The sequence below is a fragment of the Molothrus aeneus genome, chromosome 7, assembly GCF_037042795.1.
Source record: "Molothrus aeneus isolate 106 chromosome 7, BPBGC_Maene_1.0, whole genome shotgun sequence".
Taxonomy (NCBI): Eukaryota; Metazoa; Chordata; class Aves; order Passeriformes; family Icteridae; genus Molothrus; species Molothrus aeneus.
The window spans coordinates 15,249,666-15,270,819 of NC_089652.1; positions in this window are offsets into that span (position 1 = coordinate 15,249,666).

Consider the following 21,154-nt stretch of genomic DNA (forward strand, 5'->3'; position numbering starts at 1 on the left):
TTAAAAGTGGTTTTGTTAATAGTAACTGTGTGAAGAAAAACAATTAGTGAATTAATCCATTTACATGAGAGATTCCATAACAATGTATGTAGAAAAAAGTATTCAGACATATTGAGAAATTATCAAGTTATTTAATACTCTGAAAACTTTCAGCACATTTTATTATAGTTAGTGTTGCATGAGTCAGTGCTGCTTCTGGCTTACCATATTCTTAGCAAGTTAAAATTTGTCATGTCTTCACAATATTTATGCCATGATAAAAAATCTGTGACTTGATGCAGTCTTTCTGGGGTGTTTCTCACATTCAAAAGTGAAAACAGAAATTTCTTTCTATCAAGAGTCCACTCCCAAGAAATACAGGACCAATTACATCTTTTATTTAATTACCCAGAAGAGAGCCAAAAAAGTTTATGCCTTTCTGCTGAATGTTAAAAGCATAACAGTAGATACATTTTTAAAGAGCTCACAACCTGAGTAAAAGGCAAAGCAGAGGACTGGGTATGGAGCTGTGGAAAGTCCAAGGGAAGAGTGGAGCTAGTTGAACTGTGTGCAGAGTAGAGGTCTCAGCACTAGCTGTCTCATTCCAAGTCCTTGGTCTTAAATTAGGAACTCCCTGCTGCTAATGATACACATGACTGTAATTTTGAGCCATTGCTTAGACCTTTTTTTTAAACTTTGGTATTATTATATTATTCACAATATGAAGAGGTAAATATTATATGAAAGGAAGGCAGGAGAATTGGCTGCTTTAAATGTTCATAAATAGAAAATAGTTTTGTAGCAAGAGGGTATTAAAATGTGAGGTGTAATAAACAAAATAATCTGGTTTGTTAAATATCAAGTTAATTGCATTAACAAGTAAAAACTTTGTTTGCATGCCAGTTAAAGCTGATACAGGGGTACTGATTCTTCTGTTTGACAGTGGAGGTGTCCAAAAGATGCAAAACACTGCATCAGATTTTGTCAGTGTTTCACACAGCGGTCAGGAATCTTCCATTTTCCACTATATTCAATCAACACTACTAGTTATGATCCCCACCTTTGTTATTACTTTATCAAAAGCTAACCATATTTAAAAATACTATGTTAAAGAAAACAATTTGAATTATATAAAACACATTTTTTTTCTATTCTATAAGTGGTTCTCTTAAAAAAATATATAACTTTATTAAAGTGCTGCATAAATAAATTTGCTACATAAATTCCCAAGGTAGTTTTTGCAGTTAATTTATTTTCTTGAGGAGATGACTGCAAATGGTGCAAACAGGCATTTTAAATATGTTTTGGGACCTGGTTTTTTTTTGTGGTGTTTTAACTTTTTTTATAACTGTAATACAATTCTTGTATGGCATGAAGGCTAGTAATTAAATTTCAGAATCAGAATTGCATTAATGAGTACAAAATTTAAGTACTAGAAGAATGTTTTTTTCTCTATTTTTCATGCTGCATACAAAAGTGGTATTGGACAATCTGAATTTATGGCTTGCCTAAATGAACTTGAGAAGAAAGGCTGACAAACTCCTGTTAATAGCCTAAGGACCTCTGTTCTCAGAGGGTTTTATTAAGACTTCCATACATGGCTTTACATTGAGTCTCTTTCACGCAAATTGGGCAATCCTCTGAGGGTCTCAATTGTAATTAGGATTTATAAACTATACCTACAACAATGTGAATGTTTGTATTTAAGGATCTGAGAGTGTAAAACACTTTGACAATAGTTTCCCAGAGTCTGCATATGCAGACTTACAATAGAGAATATATTTTTCTCATTTATAAACATCTGGACAAACTGGTATGCTGTCTAGATCCCACAGCAAATTAGGGTCTGATTTTTAATTAAGTTTGGCATGCATCAGAGGAGTACATATGTTCAGCACATGTTTTTACCTTATGCATCTTTTGCTCCATTACCTATGTATTGTTCAAAATGAGTGCTGCTGCTGAATACAAACTATTCAATTTGCTTTACTTGAAAAAATTTACAAAATAAAAAAAATTCTGCATCTTTGACAAAATGGTGCCATGATTTTTTTGGAAAGAATATCCATGGACTAGGGGAAAAAGAAATCACTGAACTTGTAAAATTATTAGAATTAGATGCCAAACCACATACACTTTCCAGATGTTGAAACTTCATTGACTGAGTTCACCAGAAAGGTCTTAATTTCTTCCTACTGCTTGAGGACGAATGCAGCTCTTCTCCAGTGAAACTGGAATGATTTTACTGTTTCTAATTAAGAATAAATAAGTCATGTTTTGATATAGTTCTGATGTGAGAAGGCTTTAGAAATGAAACCATGAAGCTCGACAGCTTTGAGAATTGTGATTGCAGGTACAATTATAGTGATATATTCTGCAGGAGAACTTTTGGAAACGAGCTTTATGATCTTGAGTTGCAGTATGTTGGGGATTCATCACATGTCCTTACAACTAAGTCTAAAGTTTCTGCTGCAAAACTCCTAGCCTGATTCTGCTCCCTGAGCACACCTGGAGCTGCAGGGCAGGACATCCCAGAGGATTGCACCAAGGCAGATGGGACACCATTTCCAGAATTGCTAAATATTACATAGTTTCAGGAGTAAATACTGCTTTGTCTGTAACCACACGAATCCCTGAAAGGCAGAACCATACCAGTTATGGAGTGTGTGAGCTGTCTCTGCCATTAGCACTCAGAAAAGGAAACTGAGCTGTTGAAGATAAGCACCCACTGGCACCTTTCACTTCAAATATGTGGTTTTGCAATAGTCTCCTTAGAAAAAATGTTTAAATGAGAAAGAAAATACAAAGTAATTTATCTAATTAGGCCTCTCTGAACAATATTTCCGGAGTGAAGGTGAAGCCAATTTGCCAGGGTTGCTGTGGAAATGAGGTAGTCCCAAAATTAGGAGTATTATTTTTGCCTTCCTCAGGCCTGCTGTTCTTAACCAGAAGGTTACACTCACAGCACAACTATGTTTGGTAGCTGGAGAAGCCTCCTTTACAGCCTCTTTGACCTTGACCTCTTTGACTCCTGTCCACTCAAGCCCCAAAGAAAGTGAAAACAGGATTCTGTGGATTCTCAGCCCCAGTTACATCCCATAACCTGAACTGAAAGTTCCTTGTTTCTAGAGAAAGAAGCCCAAGGAGACACCTATAACTTCATGTTTTTGACTGGCAGTGTACAAACATATAACTGGTCAGCACTTATACATCCTGTATGCTTATGTGGTTCCAAAGTTTGTGTTTTTGAAAAAAATGATGAAGTAGCTGTGTAATTGTTTCAAAATTCTCATATTTAATATTTTTATGATGACAAAGACTTAATAGGGTTTATTTTACCTTATTTTTCATTAATGAGGCTACTAAATGTATTTATTTTTTAGACAATGTAAGAACTGCTGGCACAGAAGTCTTCCCAAGACATGCCACATTTTGAGTAAACACTCATATAGTCAGAGAAGGGGGAGTTTGCTGCCTTTTTTTTTTACTTTGTAGATTTTTTGAGTTCCTGATGAATGCTGAAAATCCCTAACTCACAAGACTGTTGTGAGGATTAATTAGTGAATGTTTGTAAGAGGCTTTGAAGATGAAAGGTGTGATGTAAATGCTAATTATTTATTATTACTATCTTCCTGGTCTTGGACAGATTCGGTTGATGTGGAAGTGCGTGCTTGATCTTGCTAAACAGAGGCATGCACAGTAGAGAAGGGCCTTTGCAAGATTCATATTAATAATTCTCCCTATGAATCTCAGATCTGCCTGAATCTCTCCATCTATCCTAACCCACTGCCTCTGCATGGCTTTGACAGTGCCCTTCAGACTAAAGTGCTACTCTACTGCAAGCTCTGGGCCTGATCCAACAACTTATGAAATCAGAGAAGATTTTCCATCACTTTCAGAGAACTGGGCAAAAGGTCAAAAATAGTCTTTAATGCAGTATTTTGGAAAATAAGTAAATGACAAAAGCCCGTTTTCTGAAAACTGCCCATACTTGCTCTCTGCATGATTAGCTTGATACATACTGTCAGGTTTTGTCAGTTGTGTCAGATCGTATTTGCATCATCCAGTTTCCTTTGTGCACAATGTGATTCCTTGCAGGTCTGTTCAGCTGTGAATCTGTGGCTGTTCACTGCGTTAAATTATGTGCTACTTTAGCATCAGTATACTATATCACACAGGGCAAGACATCTTGGTGTTCAGGGCTTGAGAGCTCTTTGGCTCCTACTCCAAGAGCACACTGAAAAGTCATCTTTGAAAGATGAAAAGTCTCAGCTCCCACTGCTTTCACAATTCAGTAGAAGCTACAGCCAGCTACCTCTTACATGTTTATCTTTGCCAGTTGTCCCTCAGAAATGTCTTTGTACTGGAAGCTGCTCCCTTCAGCCTTGCCATTGTGAGGATGCACTGTGGGTAGTCACCCACGTAATGACCCTAAAATCAGACGTTTGCTTAGAATTGAGCACTCTTTGCTTTACACACCATTCCAGCACAGAAAAAGGTATTAGCACCTTACATCTAATTGAGAATATAATTGCTTAAAAAGAGTCAATGGGATATGACAACATTCATCAGATAGAGCAGAATAGCAAACTATGAAGGAAGAGGAAATGTAGCAGCTTTTTACATGCAAGTACAAGTTTACATCTGTATGTGCTGTCTGTGTGCTGCAGACAAGTGTCAAGCAGGAGGTAACAGACTCAGATAGGCAACAGTAAAGCTAGAACAGCTTGGACTGGAATAGAACCTGTGTTGTTCTATTGTTCAGCTGTGTTGCAATGGCAGTTCTCCAAGGACTGTGATATATTCTTGATCTCTTGGTATTATCTCTTGGCAATTTAAAAGGCAGTTTAGATACTCTGTGTGTTCATTCAAATGAAAAAGTGAATCCCAGGCATTCCTATAGCTGATGTGAAATGAGGAGTCAAGGCTCCTTTCACCATCAAAGAATCCAGGAGTGCACACAGTGGAGTGTAAAGCACTGGGTCCATTCATTTCTTGTGATCTCTATCAAGCACAGGCAACAGGAACAGGACCCAGCTCAATGAATACCAGTCCTCACGGACTATCACAACAGGTCATGCTACTAAAAACTAAGGTAAAAGAAATCCTTTCTGTGGCAGTTTGTGAATTGGCTCAGTTATGAACCAAAGTTTCTCTCCTCACAGTTTGGCACCAGCTACCTAGCTCTGTTGTGTAAGAGAATAGCACTATGACCTACAAAACCAAAATAAACTAACAGAGAAACTGTTCTGCACCTACAGGTGTGACATATTTAATCTATCTAGAGCTGCACTGGTGCTCTAGGAAGCAAAGAATGTGTAGACCCAGAGCAGACCCCAAAGCAAATTTGCTTTTTTGTTCGTGACTCCCAAATGTCACAGTTTGGGATATTCTAGAGTTTCTGTTCTCAGACTGTGGAGTGTTAGCAACTAAAAATCAGGCAGCAAGGGTGCTGTGTGCACTTACAGTGGCAGTTCTCACAAGAGAAAAATTTTCATTTACAGGTTTTGTTGGCCTCTTTGTATATCTGTTGTGGCCTGTGGGACTTCATCACCAAACCAGGAAGTAATGTAATTACTTTCAGTTAGTGTTGCTTATTTGCTTTTGATGCTTATCATTATAGATGTATAACTAGATCACATTAACCAACTGAGATGTTTTAAAATAATGTGTAATGAATATGTTGGTAATGTTGATGCTGCACTTAAGGAAGTTAATACACAGCCATTAAGTTTCTTGAAATCTCCCATCTGTCTCAAGGAAGACCTCAGTGCTGAAATGCAGGTAGAAGGTACTTAAAGCACCTCAACGTCTCCACAGATCTGGCCCTTAATTTATAAGTACTTTGCACAGTAAGATAGGATTAGCCTCCTTAGACGTTTCCTTTAGTCTCTTACTGCTCTACAGTTCAGTGCCCTCTAAGAACAGATACAAAAGAATTACTTACAGGTCTCCAAATTCTCAGTGGCCATTATCACTTGGTTGCCCTTGCTGCATGTTCAGTTTTAAATGCAGCATTTTTTTCATCTGATCAGAAAGATTGCTGTCTGCCATTAATAGAAATGCCAGTGGTGTTGTTAGACAAGGTTGTCCTTAGCTGTAAGCATTACCTGTCACAACTATATTTTCAGTTTAAAGATATGACAACTGAAGGAAATAAGACTGCAAGGACTAAATAATTTGTCTTCAGTGCTCTTTAACCTAATTAATATATTTATTCTGAAGGGCTGAGGAGCCACATGAATCTCAAAGCTTGAGCTTCTGTGTACTCAATGTTGAATTACCGCTGATCTGAAAAAGATTAATTATTGATGACAGGATAAGTATAGCATGATAGACCAAACTAGCCCTTCAGACCACAAAACCTATGCTTTTCTAATCTAGCAACAGTTCTTCAATAAGATAAAAGTACTTTCTGATTAATTAGTCAATACAATTACTGAAATAATTAGAAGCCCCAGTAAAGATATTACAAGATGTTTTAAGGAAAGCTAAAATATACCAGAAGCAATATTGTGCTGCAGATTAAAAACCACTTTCAATCTATGCACACGGACGTGCTGTGAAGGGGAGAGGCTCTCTGTGGGAGGAGTGTGAAGGAATGAAAGAACAAAAACTCAAAGGGGCACATGCAAAAAAGGATGGCTTCCAGTTTTGTATAAGACTGCAACTCAGAGGCTGAGAGCCTGCAAAACAGTCTCTAAATCTTCAGCAGAACATCTGGGCTAGAGGTGGGCCGACACAGCCACTCTGAATCAGTTCTGCATTCACTAATTTATTGCTACCTGCAACAGGTTTATTGCATATCACTTTTCCCAGAAGGTAAATTATAAAGGCAAAGCACATAGGACATGGCAACTATATGTGAAGAAGTGTCAGTATATTTTATTGCATCACTGGCAAATCTTCTGGTGAATCCAACTTGTGTTTATTCAGGTTGTGTTGTGTGTGGGTTTGGATGATGGATAGATTCTCCCAGAGGGTCCTACAGAAAACAAACAAAATACTCCAGTAAGTATGGAACTGAATTTTACAGGGATAAAATGAATAAAAGGGAACAAGATGCAATTTCCCACCTCCTGATTTAATACTACAGACTGAACTCATCAAATCTGTATTTTTCTCCAGTGTCTGGCTGGCTTTATCCCATGTACTGTAGGTAAGTACTGCAAAACAGGCCAAATAAGGGTACAAAGAGATACAGGCAACGAGTTTGCATCTTTCATATGCATTAACACACACTTGAAAGAAAAATGCAAAGGTTGGGATAATAAGTGGGAAGAAAGCAAAAAACTATAGCCCTTCAAAATGGACTGTTAGCTATATTTATAAGTTTGTATTTTTATTCCAGTACTTACATTAATAGGCAGCACTGTTCCAAAAGATACTGCCCTGCCCAACCTCTGTGGTATACAAAGTAAAAGCATTCCCTGAGGAAGCAGACAGATTTTATGAAATAATATTAATCTCATGCTTTCTTCTGCTTCTGTCATATGTTTTTACCTTTCATATCTGCTCCTATTCTGTAACCATGTGACTTATCAATGACCATTCGATTCTGTATTTTAAGATGAGAGTCAGCTATATACCACAGAGAACTTTTCTCATACAAACAGAAGATTAAAATGAAATACAGAAAAGAGAAAATACCAGTTTGATCGAAGAACATTCCTTTAGTCAGCTCTTTCACTCTGAGCTGTATTCAGAAAGGAACTCACAGCTGATAACAAACAACCACCCAAAAAGTAATAGTTTTATTTTTGACTTCAAGTATCATGTTCCCAGAAACATTCACAAGTTTTTCTTGCAGTCATCACAGAAATAACTCCTGGGTAAGTTCCCATATAGTAAGTTATGTCCAGCAATGATTTTGATGGAAGTCCCTCTGGGGGTCAGTTGAAAAAAAGAATGTTTAGTTGACTCTTTTCTCACAGGGATCTATTTTAGGCAGAAGTATAATTTAAAATTTTCTTGATTACTTTTTTCTTTACAATATTCACCTCCTAGACTAATGTTAACATTTCTTGTTTATATATTTTCATTGAGGAAATTTAACATATCTGATTTGTTTCTGTTTCTACTGATAGAAACAAGGAAAGTCTGGTTCATGTGAACTAAACATGGTTATATTTGATGTTAAACATACTATTTTAATTTTGTCAAGAGTACATTACGGATTTATGTCATGGATAAATTTAAACTGTTCGTTTAGCTACCAACTGACTTCAGTGATTGCTTACAGTTGTGTTTAACAGAAACAGTAACTCTATGGCTTTTGCCAAAATCTGCTTCTCTTCTCTGTGCTTTGGCAGTGCCTACAATTGAAATTATGTATTGTGTATTTTTATATGCAAGTTATTATTTGCTCACCAAAAGCCTACTGCAAAGGCAGTTTTAATAAAATTTCATATACAGCAAAAAATTTTAAGAACAATAACCATTGTTTGTGTCAGCCATTAACATGACAGTATTTTTCAAATGTGAACCTAAAACTTAGGAAAAAACATATTCAATCTGATTTTGGTAGCCTGAAACCATTAAATGTAAATTTTTTATTCAGAAAAATTTCCAATAAGCAGAACAGTCTCTTCCCAGGCCAAAGAAGGAGAGAGCACAAAGTTCAGTACAAGTGCACGAAGTGCCTTAAGGGGAGGTATCTGGAAACTTCATCTGCAGGTACTTTGAGAGAAGTAAATATTCCAGCCAGTGTGTGGTATCCCTCTCATTGCTCATAAAATGATGCTAATTAAATTATGTGATTTATAACCCCAGTTGCACAAAGGATTTTTAGTACCATATGTCTTGAAGTATTTTTCTTTATATTTTCATGGGATTTATTTCCTTATTTTCATCCTGTCAAATCCCTTTAAAATACATTTGCCTATCCCTTTACTGAGCTAAACCTTGTGGCAGCCAGTGTGCTTGATCAACTTGCACCAAAGTTAACACTTCTATTTGCACTTAGAAGAAGGTCCTAGGACTAGGGGCTTCAGAAGAGAGGCTTTTATTCCAGGCATTTGCAAAAATGTTAACAATTTATAAAACTTCTGAGATTTTGTGGCAGTTAGATCTTGCTCTGATTTTAAACACTTGCTGTTTTTATCCCTATCAAAAAGAAAAGTTTAAGAAAAATCATAGGAGGCATATCGTTATAAAAAAAGGAAAAACTGAAACAAAGTAAAGACCAAGTACTGTCAAATGATAATGCAGAGAAAATGTTTCTCTCTAATTATTGTGATATAAACTTAGGCTTGGGAAAACGAAAGACAAAACCAAAATAAACAGAAAAAATATTGGTTTAGTTGGTATCCCGTGAAGTTACTTTATTACAAATAAATCTTAACCATCTGAACCCTGGGAAAGACCCCTTAGAATTTGCAGTTTGGACTAAGCTTTCAGAAACTGCAGAGATCCACTGAAAAATAGGGACCACCCAAACTCCCTTCATATAATCCATTAATTCTTTTGATAAGGCAGGTTGTGACAATAATTAATGACAGTGAAAATGAAAATAATAATAATTATAATAGTAATAGTATTCTAATCCAAGGTTCTCATTAAAAGTTTAGGGAAACTGTTTCAAAGACTCCAGCTCTGTAGTTCTTGACCTGGATGAGAATAGAGAGGCTGCCCTTGGAACTTAGGTCACACCAAATAATGTGTTACAGATGACAATCTCTCTATCCACTTAAAAAAAAAAAAGAATCAGTCCATTTTTATGCATTATTGTCACCTACAGTGGCACTTCAAATTGGAACAATAAATCTACAAAGAAATGGAGCATTTAATATCTGATTTTAGTAATTTTATAGATAATTTTTATCTTCTAAAATTGTTTCCCTAATCAAGGCAATTGATATTTATTTTTAAATACATTTTTCAATAAAGACTCTTGCCTTTAGGACTCAATATCTTACCAAAATGATAATTAATGCAAGGTTTTACCTTTTGCTCTTTTGTTAGTATAAGGCCAAGATACCAAGAACATCAACAGGGAGCAGTCTATTGATATCAATACTGAAATCACATGTTTTTCATGTAGAAATACTTCACACCTGATTTCATGATTTACCAGATGGAAGAATACACATTGAAATTTGAAATAACTCTATAATGTCACTATTGTTTTCATGTTATCACAAAGCTCCCTCAGAAATATCACCGGAGATGCAGTTCTGCAAAGGAGCAGTGTAATTCTGTATGTCACCAAACAGTGCAGACTCATTTTCATGCTAGGTATCTGAATCTTTTCCCCATGTGGCTGTGTGGGAGTCCTATAAAAGAGGAACTCTACAGTGTGTTATGGCATATTAAAGATAAGAATGATATGAAGAGGAGTTCTTAAAATAAGTTACCCCCTTTCTAAAGGCATAAAGTCTATGCCTTTTTACTATTCATAATATGTGCAAGCTATGAGTAAAGCAATGTAAATTCTATTCAACTAGCTCTTTTTTTTTAACTTAACACATTATTGCATTTTTTTTCATTAAAATGCATATCCTTATCATACAAAGCATCAATTAAACCACTGTGTATTTCAAAAGTTTCCAGACTTCGTGAACAGGTCGGACTTTGGTTACATATCCTGTTACATATGAGTTCCTGTTCCCCTGAGTTTAGAGATCACAACAGGTCACTCCATTCAAACACAGTCTCTCATGCAACAATGGACAATGTTGCTATTTTCAGTGGATTCTCCCATTTCTCTGTAAGCTGATTGGAGATGAAATTGGCCTGTAAAATGATTACATGTTAGAGATATGAAATAATTAAATAGCAGTGCATGCTTTCTGGAAATATCCTCTTCTGATAAATTTAAGTACATTACTTTTAGGCAGATAGCCAGAATAATTTTTAAAAGCAAATTTTATTCAAAAAATAGTCCGTGGCACAGAGCACTAGAGTGACCTTGCAAACAATCAGTACAGTGACAGTAAAGTTGTATCTGTAATACCAGCAGGAATAAATCTTCCTTATTTCTAAAAATAGGCAGGATACTTTTTAACTCATTAATTTTAACACCTTTTCATCTGCTTTCAGGCTTTCAGGCAAACAGCCAAGGGAGTCAAAAGGCAGCCTTTCATGTATCAGTTATAAATCATGGCTTATTTTCACACAAAAAGATTCATCTGAAGGTGGAATTTGAAGTCAGTTGTGTTACCTTAAATCCCAATGTGTGAATACTCTCATTCAGAATAAGTGATCTTAAACAGAGTAGAAAGGGATTCATGTGGTTTACATAGTCATGTTACTTGGGTTTTATCTTTCCAAATGTTCCTTTGTAAACATTTAGTCTTGGACTGTGTAGGGTCTGAAATAGTTTGGCACAGGCCTCAAAATAACAAATGTTTGGAGAGATGGGAGTGGTTTGACATTGTGCCTATTTCTTGAACAGCCTTGCCAGATTTGTGTGATTTCCACTGCTTTTAGGAGAGGTTTCACTCCCAAATTTAATTTCATCCCATTTATTGTATGCTATCTCCCTGTAATAAATGTGTGACAGGGCCCATGTTTGCTTTGCTTTGAAATGAAATGCAAGGGATAATGTGTTTCAAGATGCTAAAATATACTTCTCCCTCCTGGCATTTAAAATTTTAATAGGAATGAGATCTTGACAAAAGTTTAGTGCTTAAAAAAGGGCAGATATAAACCTCCTATCACAGCCTTTATGTAAATCACCAGTTAAATCAGATTATTTCTTGAGTGGAGATGCCATTTATTTACTTTTAGCAGGTAAAGTGCATATGCTCCTCAACCCTGAACTTCAGAGCTGACCTAGGGAGGCTGCCTCCAAGGAAAGGGCAGCTACGGTCAGTTAGCCAAGTGCCAACTGGTAAAATTGTCTTTTAAAGAGTAATGGACTCTGACATTAGACAGCAAGTAACCTCTTCAAGTTTCTGGATGTCAGATAGACAAACAGGGGAGTTATTTTGCAAGAGATAATTTAATGCAGTGTTCAGCTAAGTCTAAATAACTCCATTGAGAAAATAAAATCACAGCAAAGATGCATTTTCTGTATTAAATTGTAAGATATTCAAGAATTTAGCTGTGGAAGTGGCTCACATAGCATCCATTTGTCCCTGATGATTATGTGATACAAGTTAAGTACAAGGGAAAAAACAAGTTTTATGCTTAAACGAGGCAAACAGCCCCAGCACATTAATCATCCTGTAACGCTGACATTGCCTTGTTGTACTGTGAAGATTAGAAAGCAGTTCCTCAAGGCCCACATTTAAACAGCCACATAGTGGTTTCTGTTTATTTTTTGTGGAGGCTGCAAGGCAAATCAGCATGGAACTCTGGGAAAAGTCCTCAGGGAGCCCCACCGGTGGAAAAATGTTACCTGGTCATAGCTGGGCAACTGTGAGTGTAGAGGGAGCAATTCACTTTCCCTCAGTGTAGGGAAGTAGCAAGAATTAGCTGCTAGAAAAAAAGCATTTCTTTAGGCAATCTGGACGACTTTTACTTTCCTCTGTCTCAGAGTGTCCAAATTTTACATGAGTACCCCAAGAGCGGTGTATGTTTCTGCTTCATGTGTGAGCTTGAGTTGCACTTAAACAACTTCATGATCTCTGGAAGCATACCTGTAAAAACATGTTAAGAGCTGGAAAAGATGCAAACATGCTGACTCTTCACAGAATATTACTAGCATATCTCAAGCACAATTATGTCTGTGTACCCTCAGTTTACTTTTCAAAATTAAAGGTCATTAACTGAAATTAGGCCAGAGAGCATTTGAAAGCAGAAAAACACAGTGCATATATAAATGCTTCTTAAAATTAGTTTCAAGTACATTGAAGTCCTAATTAGTGCCTGGTGTAAGTGCAATGTTTCTTTCTCTCAGCTAAAATGTGGTGCTCCACTGCTGTAACAAATGAAAGCAAAATTAGTGGCATCGGGAACAAGGTTTTGAAATAAAATGGGTGTCCTCTTAGGTTTATTTTGCTCAATGCTGCTTTTAAGGAATGCATTGCCAAAAATTCTGGGCAGGAAAATATATGTGTTTGGGGAGGCACAGAATGGACATTTCCCCAGAAGCATTTTAGGTGCAGTTTGTCACCAGCCTCCTGTACAGCTCCATTGCGTTGGCAGGTGTTGCTCCATTGCCTTCTGCAGGTGAAGCAGTTTGCCTTCCTTGCAAAGGAGTGCTTCCATCATCTTCCTGGGCACAAACTTAATGGCTGATAACTTCAAAGCCAAAGAAACAATGAGTAATCTGACACAGATCCCACATTACTATGATACTGTATCCTGGCATCAGAACAAGAACAGTACTATCTTAAGTGGATGGCAAAATCAACTTCTAAAAGCCGTCCTGTTTTAGAAGAACTAGTGATGAGCTGTCTTTTAGAAAAATTCCATTCAAATTGGGATGCTGAATTTTAAATATTATTAACAGTAACCAACCTCACAGCTTCTGCAGAGATTCCCAAAATTCTTTCTTGATTTCATAATTAAACTAAGCTAACATCACTAGGACTGAACTTTACTACACCTGTGCTGGAAAGCATCCTTAAAATATTGTATCAGTAATTTCATCTCTCAATATAATGACTTTCAAAAAAAGACTTAAGTACAAAATCATTTTACACATTATTGCCCTGTGTATTGTGGCATTTTCCTTCTCATATAAAGTCATTCACCTGCTTAAGTTCTTCAAGAGCAGAATTTGAATGCCCACGACAATGACAATACTGCACTGAATTTTACTTTTTGCAATAATTGAATTATTTGCATCTAATCAAGTTATCTTATATGTATATGTATACACATATACATACACATGTATATATGAATATATACACATATATACAAATACATATACATATATAAATATACGTATATAATATAATATATATATACAAATATATATATATATAAATTAAATAATATTTGCCTTGTGTTAACATATATTATTGGCTGCTAGTAGTTGACACAACAGGTGGCAATGACATTTTATGTCACTCTTCTATATTAATAGCCTAGAAAGTCACCATTCAAAATTTCACAAACTTAAAAACAATTGCTATTTCAATCCTAGAGGAGATTCCATGAGCACCCTATGTTTAGCAGCCAGCTAATAGAATCAGTTGATGGCTATGAATAACTGAGAATGTCAGGTCATGAATTGGTGTTGATCTGGATTCTTTCTGTCAAATGAAATGATCTTATGGTAACATGAAACTGCTCACTGCATAATCAAGCTCTTACCTGTAAACCAAACTATTGATACTGTCAATGCTAAGATTGTCTGTAAAATAAATATTTTTAAAATGCCATGAAGAATCCAAGTTGCTTCAGTTCATACAGTTCAGCAGAGAATTTTTAGGTTTCTTTTTCCTCTCTCTTTCATGTGTTTACCAAACTGTTACAAAACATATGCACTATTTTTGAGGAAGAATAACACAAGCCAAGCAGACGGATCTATTCATGATCAGAATGCAATGGCCTTCATTATATTCCAGTTTGCTTATAAGTGACTGATCGAGAGTTAGCAGATGGTGTTTTCTTTCACCCCTTCGCCTTCCTCTTATTTAATTACTCCAACTTAGTTTATGTGCTGGCTCTATAGTGCCTAATAAACATGTATATTTGTAAGATCATCACTTCTGTGATCTCCAAATTCATCAATGCTTAATCCATCCTCACTGAACTTGAGTCCTGTTTTAAGCTATGTATCTAGGACCAGACCAGTTGGACCTCTTACACTTTATGTTGCTCTTGGAGGTGTTTCCATCAAACAAACAACCTAGCATCCACCTAGGAAACTGCAGCACCTGTGGAAAATCAGTCTGGCAAATAATGTATTGTACTTAAGTGTCCTTCCAAGCAGCAACAGCTGCAGTCAGTAGTGGCACTGGGGCTCTGCAGGCTGCCTCCCTAGGCTGTCAGGGGTCTACTGGCTCGGCCAGGGCAGTTTTCTGAGGGATGATACATGGCCAGGCAAGGCAGAAATCTTGCACATATGATGCTTTGGAGCTCTACAGAGAGAATACTGCCTCTGTTTGACATGGTAATTGGAACACATGCTGTTATTCATAAAGAACAACAATCCCATTGCTATTCAGATAACAATCCATTCTTCTTCCTCTGTCTCTAATTTTATCCCAATTTATTCCAACCATTACATATCTGATAAGATTTATGGTGGGCCCTGACTCTCATCTGATGATGTTTCCTTTCCTCCAAAGTCAGTTCTGTTTCAAACCCAAATATTTCTCACAGGTAGGACCTCATCAGCAACCTCTTCTACCAGGAATTTGGTTTTGGTGGAATTACATCAAGTTGTGACTTCTGAAAGCCCTCCCTGGTCCACAGCCTCATGAAGCACAGCTCAATGGGTGTCCCAGAGTGGAGAGACCCCATGAGCAGAAAGCCAAAACACAACTCACTCATGGTTGAGAAGATTGAGACTGGGAAGACTTGAAGGGCATGGGACAAAGAGTCCCCTTCTGCTTTTTTTTCTCAGTAAAAACCTCAGTAAAGGGAAACTCTACAGACAGGAGCCTATACAAATCCTAGGGCCTGCCTGGGCTAGAGATAGTCAGATTTCACTTCTCCCCTGTCTGCTGCCTCCAGTGCAGTCTGGCACATCTCGGTGTGCAGCAGTTAAATGAAGAGGTTTTGTCTCCCCAGATTGCTTTAAGTATACAGTTGTGTCCATTTAACAGAATTTCTGTGGGACCAGAAATTCAGCTAAAAGTTCATTATAAAACATCAGCAAACATGATACTGACATAACTAGTTTTTCCCATTACTAGGGAGAATTCAGAACTAGCACACCCACAGCACATAAATTCTGGAGAAATGCCATTTGTCAAGTGATGTATTAGAGAACATCAAAGACAGAAACCGTGCCCTTATTTTGAATCAAAATCAGGAGATTACTTTGTTTTTGTCTTAGATCTGTTTTGGCACTCATGTATGTAGTGCTAGTGAACTTAGCAATATAGAAACTGTGGAAAGATGTAATTGGCTGAAGTTAATACAAATGCTTGTCTGTATGCAGTATGCATTATTTATACCCACTACAAATATCCAGCAGATTCCAAAAGATGTCCATTTAAGGTGCAGATCCCTGAAATTAGCCAAGTCATTTCGGCAGCAATATTTTAATCTATTCCAGGTATTCTGAACTCCTGGAATATTTGAAACTTTTTTCTTCTGATTTTCAGCTTAGAAGGCTGAGAATTACCTCAGTTTATTTTCCTCTTATGAGTACGTTAGGCATCTGGATATTACTAGGCAGAAAAAACAGACTTTCCTTTTTTTTTCTTTCTCCTGACTTCATGCTATTTCTGAGCTAAAGAAAAGAATTATAGAGATGGTGGTTTAGAAATCACTAGTACAAGACCAAACTCCAATCACTGTGAGAACCCCAGATGCTCCAGTAAACTTGATTTCTGGATTATTTCCACCTCAACAGGGGTATCATGGCCCCATATAGAACCCATGATCTGGCTCATCATGGTTAAAGATGGAGTTTTAGGTTTTTTGGCTTGTTTATTCATGACACAGTCACTACAAGCCCTTTGGATAAGCATTTCACACAGTGGGTGAGAGGTTCAGCTCTAAGGACAGCGTTACACTGCATTAATCCAATGACTTTAATACCTTTACTCCTACTATCTTACAGCGATGTAGCTGAGAGTGAATCAGGCTGAAGATTTTAAGTATAGGTGATTCTGCTATTTTTATGAGGCCCTGCAGGCTCTAATTCTTTGTACCATGTGGGAGCCTTCCATGAATACAGAGTGCCATCTGTGCTTGGGTCTCATTCCTTAAAGAAACATTTAGCTTTCTATTCATCCTTTCTGCATTCCTGGGGCTGAGCAGTGTGTGAGTGTGTTACCCCTTCCTCCCTTGTGTCACTGGAGTTTATTGATCAGCCTCAGGACTAAAAACAGAGCAGAGAGCCCTGCTGTTTCCAGTAGCTGCTGCCTGTCTTTTGAAGCAGAGATGAATGTTTGAACCATAATGTATTCTTTCAACACAAGAGTATTAAACTATTGTGAAAAATAAATGCAAGAGATTCTCAAACTGGGAGGCAAAAAGGCATTGGTGCATCAGAAAGCTTGCACACCGAGCCTTTTGCTTCAGCTCTTGCAGCCTGAGCCTCTTGTATCTCTGACTAATTCTCTCCCTGTTCACCACAGGAATACTAATTGCCAGATGAAGCTCTTTGTTCAGCTAATGCCCTAATTGTTGCTTAGAAGAGGAATTGTCTCTGGCAATCACTTATTGCTAAAGGAAATTTGAGACTTTATTTCTATGGCTGGTCCAGAGTTACAAAATTACTGAAATTACAAGGCTAGAGTCACTGGGTGAAAAAAACCAACCAAACCAAACCAAACCAAACCAAAAAACCTCAACCACATTCTTTCTGTAGTGGGTTGTTCAAGTCCAGACACAAAACACTTTACATCATAGGTGACAACATTCAGTACTTAGCATCATTCTACCGTAACACCAAAACCACATCTGGAGACATCTGGAGTTGCAGTATGAATGGGAATCCATGAAGTTCAGATTCAGATCACAGTCCCATTTGACTCATCACCACTAAACCATGGGAGCTCATAAAAACTACTACTGAGAAAAAGAAACATTAAAACAGAGAAACACAATCTAAATGTAGGTAAACTTTTGAAAGGAATAGTTCCTTGCCTGTGTTTTGATTTATATCCATCTAGTCTGTACTTGAACAGGAAAATTTAAGAGCTCTTTGATGGACATGACCACATTTTCTGCAGCACACTAAGAACAAGAACAATAACTTAAATGTCTCCAGGTTTTTCAGTGATTTGATTTGTGATATTGCACATAAACCCAAGAACACACAGCAGTATAAGCACACAAATGTACACACACACATGCAAGTACACCTGGGCTAATAAATAAATAAATAAATAAATTTCCCAAAAGGTAGTAGTTTCTCATGTCTAAAAACCACATCAATATGTAAGAGAGAACAGAATAAAAGTAGCAGAGATATGTACCACTACTACCACTATTGACCTGTTTACATCAGTAAACTTCTGCTGTACTATATGTAAAAATAAATCCAATCCAAAAGACTTAATCACATAAGTAATTAAGAATTCAGAGTCTTCTTTTGTACCTGAAGGTACTTTCCAGGCATTTTTCATACCTTATAGAGGACTCTTTAGTGCCTTCTCTGCTGATTATGATCCCATGATGTGTCATCCATTTATTAAGCTAAAGTGTTCTTATGATGAGTAGGATTTATTAAGATTATTGGTAGCATAAAATAAAACCAGAAAAGTAAATATAGATATACACATCCTGCTAATGTACTGGCTAGTGCATCTTAGAGCTGGTTACAATACGTAATAAAAATCCTATTAATTTCTTTACAGTAATGTTTCTTCCTCTCTGACCTACCAAACATTTGAGCATTACACTGATCTGACTTCCTTTTCATGACTTTTCAAAGCTTGATTATACCTTAAACTTTCAGGTTTCTTATGATATCACATAACTCCTGTGGTCTCATCCCAGATTTGCTCAGTGTGTGACTAAGTTTGTGGCTGTACCACCTTTGCTTCCTGATAACCCAGTGCAAAAGTAGCACACACTTATTTCCAAACATAAAACTGCAAGCACTCAATATTCTGTGGGAACGAAGGAGGTGGCTATGGAAGAAACCCTGTAGAGACAGCAATCATTATGTTTGTAATTGCTTGATGTCTCTGACCAAGAATGTTAGAGATTTTGTTACTTTTAATACTAATTCTGCTCTTTATGAAGTATGAATTACTGATTAATGAACACCAATCTGTTCCAGCTACATCCTACACCCCATATGGCATATAAAAAACTCTTACAAAAAAGTTATAAAAGGAGAGTTACTAAATCATAGTACAGTGCATGACTAAAGTAGAGGGATTATCTAGAATCTCATGACTTATTGCATTATTCAAAATAGTTTTAGAAGTGACTAACAAGGATTCAGATGCTTCTTTGGGAGACTGCCTCATTACTCCAAAAATTGTATCAGCGAATTTTCACAGATATTTGAGGCAGTTATTTTTTCCTTTATAGTAGACATTGGTATTGAGTCTAGCAAGAATAATAGATAAGATCTACAAAAGATGTTCTACATAAGGAAAAAATTCCCAGTGCTGAAAATATAACAAATAAGAATGGTGTTTTCTAAAGTGGTCAATGATCATGGGACCATATTAGATCATAGAACCATAGAATACTGGAAGGGTTTGGGTTGCAAGAGACTTTAAAAAATGATCTAGTCCCAAACCCCGCCACCATGGCTAAGGACACCTTCCACTAGACCAGGTTGCTCAAAGCCCCTTTCAGCCAGGCCTTGAAGATGTACTTTCTTTCAGTAATGCACATATGTCTCTGACAGCTATCAGTTCATTTTTTCTTCCCATTTTTCTCAGCAATGCCACGAGCCATGTTATTAGGCAGTCTATGGCAAATGATGTAGTAACAGCTGTTAACAAGAGCAATTCTACCTCATCTATGAGAAAAAAGAAGGAAAACAAAGTAGCTGAGAGCTGTTTGAAGACCTGAGTAGGCTACTAGGCATATATGCAAAGAGACATAGCTGTCCTGAGCTTGGGCCATCAGTCCTTGGCTCCTGATGCTCCGGACTAGGATGGCCACTTCCCTGTCTTCTGCTTTCCAGATCCCTGGCAAAGAGGTTGGGGCATGGTGAGAGGCAGGTTAGGTGTCACAAACATCTACCAACTTTTGGATGATGGAATCCAAATGCAGCATGAACCTGTGTGTAGAAACCCAAAGCACTCCTGGCTTTGTCAATTCGGACATAGCCTTGATGTTATGCTGTTGCTATATGCTATATAGACCCTTGCCTGCATCATTATGCTTGTGTCCTGAAATTTGTGGATATGGGGTTTTAAAACACTCAGACAGATAAATCTAACATCAGGGATAACAAAAACCCAGGAATTTATCCAATAATTTAAATCCCACACAATGGTTACACTTGCTTTCAAACAATAGGAGCAAATGTGACTATTAGCAGAGACTAGATCAATTTTGCAGAAGATATACCTAGAGCAGATTAAACCAGCATGTAAAATTGTACAGAGTAAAAACCTTGTATATATTCAGTCTTGTTTGTGCCAAACTCCAATTTAAAAAAAAGGAAAGTTACTGGAAATTAATATCTGAAGATTATTGAATATTATAAGCTATGTAAAAAGTAGAGTTTTTGGAGTATTATTCATTTACCTATATACTAGGACTTTGATTGTGGTTTATGGACTAGTTGGTGTTTGATCTATTTGTTTTTTTAGTGACAGAGTCACTAAACTTAAATGCTTTTCTGTCATCCACAAAGAGTCTTTAAAATCATAGATTGTTTTCTCTCTTTTCAGGATTTCTTTTATTTTAAAAATTATATATACACATATTCCATAATCATTCCTTTTTCTTTAAGATTTGAAAGACCCTCAGGTGCTATATAGATCATGTATGACTTAGCCCGGACAGGGGACATAAGGTACTTATCAAAATTCATCCCTACTATTGCATCTCCTTTTATTTCTGTCCACTATAGCGAGAAGCTTTGTGTGCCCTTCCAGTAAAGGACGCAAGGCTGGCTAGCAGTCAGTGTGACAGAAGGAAAGCAGTGCAGCAGAAAATTGGATAACAGGATAAAAAACACAAGGACCACAGGAAGCCCATCAAAACTGCCTCCTCTTGTCAAAAACCAGACAAGTGACAAGTACAAATATAAAGTATTATCCACAATTCAGTATTTCTAATGATATCACAATTACAGTCCTGCTTCCTATAGGCAACCACTTAACTTTTTAGGCTTGACCTTACAATCGCAAACCAAATGTGGTGTGACAAAACAAATCTGTGGAAGAATTGTTTGCAGTCAGACATCTGACTATTCAGTCCCAAGCTAACTTTTATTTAGCTATTTTCCCTTAGCAAATAAGTGTTTGAAGAGTACTGCTCAGTCACTGATTGAAAAAACATGTTGACTTAAGACCGTGTACGTATTTAGCGATTCCAGATCGTGCATCAGAGTCAGGCAATTTAAATTGTCTGCCAACAGTTCAAGACAGTGGCTAATTCATTACTCACACATCTCTAGTTGGAGTAATAATTTAAACTCATGTGTGTCATATTAATTGTAATCTTGTTTCAAAGT